Source organism: Pithys albifrons, chromosome 1, assembly GCF_047495875.1.
Source record: "Pithys albifrons albifrons isolate INPA30051 chromosome 1, PitAlb_v1, whole genome shotgun sequence".
NCBI lineage: Eukaryota > Metazoa > Chordata > Aves > Passeriformes > Thamnophilidae > Pithys > Pithys albifrons.
The window spans coordinates 118292806-118298805 of NC_092458.1; positions in this window are offsets into that span (position 1 = coordinate 118292806).

The following is a 6000-nucleotide window of genomic DNA, read 5'->3' on the forward strand; positions in this document are numbered from 1 at the left end:
GGATGGGAGTGTGGCAGCTCGTCCACCCGCTTCCATTTCCTCCTGCAGGCATCACGTTATATATCCCTCACAAGCCTGACCACAGCTTTCAGAAACATCCAATAAATCAACAGTTAAAAGGGAAGAGTAGACATGGGGAGCAGGTGCTTATTATGTGTGCATCTCTGGAGAAGAATAACCCACAGTGTATTTCCATGCCCATTTGAAATGGAATACGACCATGACCCTGCAAGTGGCTCTGCTTGAATTGTTCCTAGCATGATGTTTTACTCCTAATATTTTCATTGTCTGCCTCCATCAGTTTTACCTCCCACTGTAGCATTAATTTTGTATGTGAATATGGAGGCTGTGCTTTAAATAATACAGCATATGCTTTTTATTTGCCATGTAGAATAATATTTTTTTGCTGATTTATGCTCCACATGGACAAAATTATTTTTTATGATGGGTTTATTTCATTTGTTCCCACATCCCCAATTGGGGGGGGGGGGGGGGAAGAAATCTTGTAAACCACCAGTAATGATGGACATAGAAATCTGCTCTGAAATACAAATGTACAGCAAAAACAGATTCTCTCCAGCCACGTAAATGAAAAAATGCTGTTGTAATAATTTTAAGCCTGCAAATGCATGGTAATACTGGAGAGAGTAATCTTTAGGCTCTTGTATCATCCCTTACACAATGGTGGGAGTATGGAGAAATTCACTGACAGCTATAAGCTATTCCAGTAGAACAAAATTACACATATGGCTACAGCATGGATTTAATTTAGCTCCTTTCAGAACTTCATCAAAGCCAGGACAAAACCCTGTGGTCTCTCGGTTTGCAGATTTGCCACAGAACTTCATAGCCTAAGCTGCCAAATCTACCTACTTGCCGGTTTTCACAAGGAAAAATATGTTACTTGCCATTGAAACTAGTTCTTTTCAAACAGATTATTTGAGTTGCAATTTAAAAAAAATGTATGCTGTACCTTGTGTTTTATAACCCTGAAAAAGACTGGCAGTGTTTTTATGTGAATCTATCACCCTCAAAGATACCCATTATGAATAGATTTCTACCAAAAATAAAAAGTCATATGCAGTCCTTAGTACAACTTTGTTCTGATTTTGACTTCCAGCTTTTGGTGCTTTTTGTAAAGCAACTAAATATTAATCATACAAATCCATAATAGTTGCAGCATTTGCAAAGCTCTCATACTATTTTTGGTTGTAATAGTCATCTTTAACCATACAGCATCCACCAGCCAAAACTTCACTATAATAGGAGTGCATATAATAAGGACACATAACGCCTCTATGTCAGCTCTGAACTACAGAGCTGGGAAAAGTAGGATATTCTTTCAGAGCAGTTTCCCTTTTAATACTCAATGTAAAAAAAAAGAGATAGAACTTTCACAGGAAAATCCTACTGCTTCTAGTCCCACCTTTTAAGTCCTGATCAGATGGCAAAAATCCAAGCTGATGTCTCCCCCTTGGCACCTTCTGGCAGCATGCAAAAGGTTTGTTCCTACACAGGCCTCCTCCTCCCCACACAAAGGTCTCTCCAGCCCCTTGTCCTGCCACATCTCCAATTCTTGCTCCACCAACTATGATGGAAAGCTTTAGTCATGATGGCCACCTTTGTTTTGCTCCATCTTCTTCTCTCCGTGCACAGAGAAGTGAAGAAATTATCAACAGTGAGACAGGCACTGAAAATCAGTCACTGGTTTAAAACGAGGAGATACAATCTATAGGACTGCATGAACGCGTAAGGCACTTGTCTGACGACGCTGACAGCCGCGGGCCTTTCAAACAAAACCGGAGCTCCCTTTTTTCCTCCAACTCGTAGGGATGAAGAGGCAGCTCCTGCGGAAACGGGGAGCCTGCAGACGGGAAGGGGCGGCAGTACCAGGAAAGGTACAGTAGATGGCACTGGAGAGGCGCAGCAGACCCCGCTCGTCACCTGAGGATACCTGCGTGATTTACCCCTAAGCTAAAGCGCGTTAGAAAATGTGCAATTTAGATTTATCGGTTCAGGAGGGAGATTCAGATAAAAACAGTTGAGCTGGTGAGATTATTAAATGCAGAACCCCGTGCTGAGACGATGCTCACCTTACTACACGTGCTGATGAAGAGGAAATAGAGCACTGTCCCCTCCCCCGCTGCACCCAGGCTGTCACACGGGAGGCAAGGTGGTGGAAGGACAAGGGGCAAGTCGCAGACAGAGACCTTCCTCTACCCAGGAACGTCTTCTGGGAGCTTGGGGTGGCACCCTTCCCACGTGGGAACGGCAGAAGCAGCAGGAACAGTGCAGGTTTGGGTCAAAGTGGGAAGTGCGGATCGGTATTTCCTGATGTCAGCCCCTGCGTATCAACCCGATAATGTCACAGAAAGGTGGTCTCGTGTATTTAATTTTATCAGGTGAAAGAACTCTGATATATGCTGCACTCAGTTCACAGCTCCCGTGCAGATTTACTCGGTGCTTTAGTGTGTGTGCTGCCTCACTGACAGAGATTAAAGGTTCTCCTCAGAGCCCCAGGTATTACGCTCAAATGTATAAATCAGGGCTTAATATATAATATTTGTCCATAAAAATATATCACGGTGGCATTCGTTTTACTATCTGCATATTAAATACCATTACAGAAAAGTCATGAGCTTATTGAGGATTACTTTGCTACACCAGTAAAATCTCCTGCCATCAAAAACAGGAATCTTTGCTGCCAGAGCATGGCTGGGTGGCAAAGAGGAAGGGGTAGACTTTGCTAACACCATTCACAACCCACATGTGCCCCAGATATGCTGTGCTGCACCAGGAACATGCTCCCAGGCTGGCCCTGGTCTCTGGCTTCCCAGCACTGTCCGGGAAGGGCAGGGATCATGGTAAAGATGACACCAAAAGCCTCCAAAGGAGAAAATTGCATGATGTATCACCATTCATGAGCACCCACTAGAGAGCTGTTTAGAGTGAGATTACAGTCTCAGAGGAGACTGTCATGCCTCTTGGTCACAGGGTTACTACGATGATGCCAGTTGTAACTTGTATGTGGGAGGTAGGAGGGATTTAAGCAATGGCCGGAACGAAAAGCTGGATCAAACCTCCACAAACCCTGTTCAGATTAACCCAGATTCCTGAGTCCCAGCTTTGAGGGACTTGAAATCAGCCAAATTGCTTCTTTTCCCTTGAACAGAAGACAAAAAATGTGAGGGAGATCATAAAGTTTATACTTTGGCCACCAGTTTATAAGCAGCATTTTAGACTGAACAGAAACAAAGATCCTCAAAAAATAAGAGTTTGCACAGTCTAGAGGTCTCAATCCTACTCATGTCAATTCCATATTAGCACAGATGTATGGATTTTTCTGCGTTTGCTGTTGACTTGCAGAGGGAGTGAAAATCAGACACAGTTGCAATCTATCCCCCTTCATCCTCTTCATATTCAAACTCTTTTCTTTGTAAATTCTTATTATTAACATAGGAGAAAAAAAATAAAAAAAGAAAAGAATCCCTGGGATCCCTGGTGCATCCTTGGAGTGGCTGCAGCCTCATCGTGGATGACTAGACAACCGCCACTGTGCCACATAATGAGGAGCACACATGCTGCACCGGGAGATACTAATGAGGGAGCTACAGCCCCCTTAGCCCTCTCCAGTAAATCCATGTCTGCAAGCCATGTTTTATTTATCAGGCTTATTATGGCAGCACTAAGGAGCCATTTGAAAAGGGCTGCTGCTGTCCTGGGCACTGCACATTGCAGTGCCTGCTCCAACCAGCTTCCAGGGAAGATGGATGAGGCTGGCAAAAGGTAAGGGAGAGGGATGCAATGCACACACCATGCGAACAATCCGTGGCAGCATTTATCCCATCGGCTCCTTTAAGGAGGAACAGGATTCAGCCTGTTTCGACCTCATAGTGCTAGCTACCTGATCCCAGGCTCTGAAAATACACAGTACTGGCAAACAGATTGAAGCTATAGGTGTAATTATTTGCAGGATAGCTTCTGAGGAGGAAAAGGCTTGATGGACTTGGAGAGACCAGGGTGCAAACTGCAGAGCCAGGCAGCTCGGAGGGGCTTCACAGGACCTGCCTGAGGTGGCTGCCTCCCTGCCCAGCACTGCTCCCTGATCCCAATCCCAGCAGACATCCTGCTGGACTCCTACACTTTTCACCATGCACACAAAACACTGCTGCTCTGTGCCAAGACACGCTGCTGCAGAGCCCTTGCTGTGCCACTTCTGTAAGTGTGAGGTCTTGCGCAGATTCACATGTGTCAGGAGGAAAGTGGATTTACCATCACTGCTGCCTTCTCCAAACATCCTCTTCCTGACCCCTCTACACATCCTCACAGAGGTTTCTGTCCACTTTGGAGAACTGCTTCACTCACAGAGGACCAACAGAAATAGGTGTAAAGGCAGTTAAGTGAAAGATAGGAGAAAGATGAGTAAATCTTTGAAAAACATCCACCACAGGTCTCAGCAGGACTCAGACAAATTGGTCTGCATTCCTTTAACATATTAGATTTCTACTTACCCTGTTCATTAGCATGTTAAGCTACAAGGGCTGATTATATGAAACTCATGGAGAGGCATCAATTAAGATGATAAATTTACATATATTCCTTCTGGATGAGAAATGATGGGTTTCTGCAGTTCAGAGTTTGCTACAATTGGATTCGGTTTCAGAAAGAGCAAGAAGTGTTAAAGGCATGCATCTGCACTGCCTCTCAAAAATGATGGAAGCAGTTCACAAGTTTGAGCAAAAATGTGTGTCAAATAGGAATAGAAGGAAACAACTCATGGTTTCCAAGGTTGAACTCTAATCTGCCATGTCACATTGACAACAGATTATGAGAGGAAGTGAAATTCCCAAGAGATGCTGCTCTTACAAGGCTGGCCCAAATGGTGTTCCCAGGCTGCAGCATGCAACACTAAATATTTGCACATATTTATCATTTTTTGCCCACACAAGATCTTATCCTATTTTGCAAACACTGTGCAGCAGAACAACTTCCTAGCCGCCAAAGTGTAGCCATTACTGGTCTGCAGCGTGCCAGTGGCACCTCTTTTGTGCCAGCATGCGACTTGGGAAAACTGTGAACAAAGATGGTTTGTTATCTTGTTGCCACTGAAGGGAGAAATTAGATAGGCTTGCAAATGGTATGAAAACCCACACAAGTTGACAGAATCATCTGTCTTTTCTTGAAAAACACTGCACAGCTGCTAATGTTGCCAGAGGAGACTGTCCACTAGCAGCACTGTTCCTACAGCCAACCTTTGTAGCACTAACCTCAGTGCTACCAGGCCTAAAGACTAGTGTACAGCCAAGTTTGTTAATGCTAGAAATAGTTCAGTAACAGCTAAATAGTAATAGCTATAGTTCATACCTGTTATTATTCAGAAAGAAGAAAGAAAGAAGCTTTTGCCCAGAAAGGGCTGGACACCACCAGCTCTCATTCACTACAGAGAAAATTAGAGGGTTTTAAATAATGTAGTAACTTATGTGTGACTCCTGCTTTCCTGAATAGTGGCACTAAATCTATTCAAGCAGAGAAGCGTTTTCAGTCCCCACACTGCTGGGCTTGTACATCAGGAGTGCTCCATCCAATTGAGGTGCTGGATAAAGTCTGCTGTTGCACGTTGTCATGTTGCTTTCCTTATCCAGGACCCTGTGCCGTGTGAAGGTACGTGTTTACTCTTTCTTGGACTGCCAGATAGTGAACATGCAAGCTTCCTCATTGCTCAAGGCACGAGATAAGGGTTTTCCAGATGATTCCCCTTCCAGGCACTGAGTGGCCACGATAACCAGATCATTCTGAAGAGGAAGTATTTTAAACAAATGCCACTTGCATATAAAAGTTTGTGCCTTAAATAAGATCGTATTTTCTTAAGAGGAGTGGAAAAAGAAAAGTGCTGTTTCTTTTTCCCTTGTGTGCATATCCATGGCAGTCACATACCACTGGAGTTAGGAATATATGCTCCTTTATTTCATTTTAACCAAAGAGCAATGAAACTTACTCAGG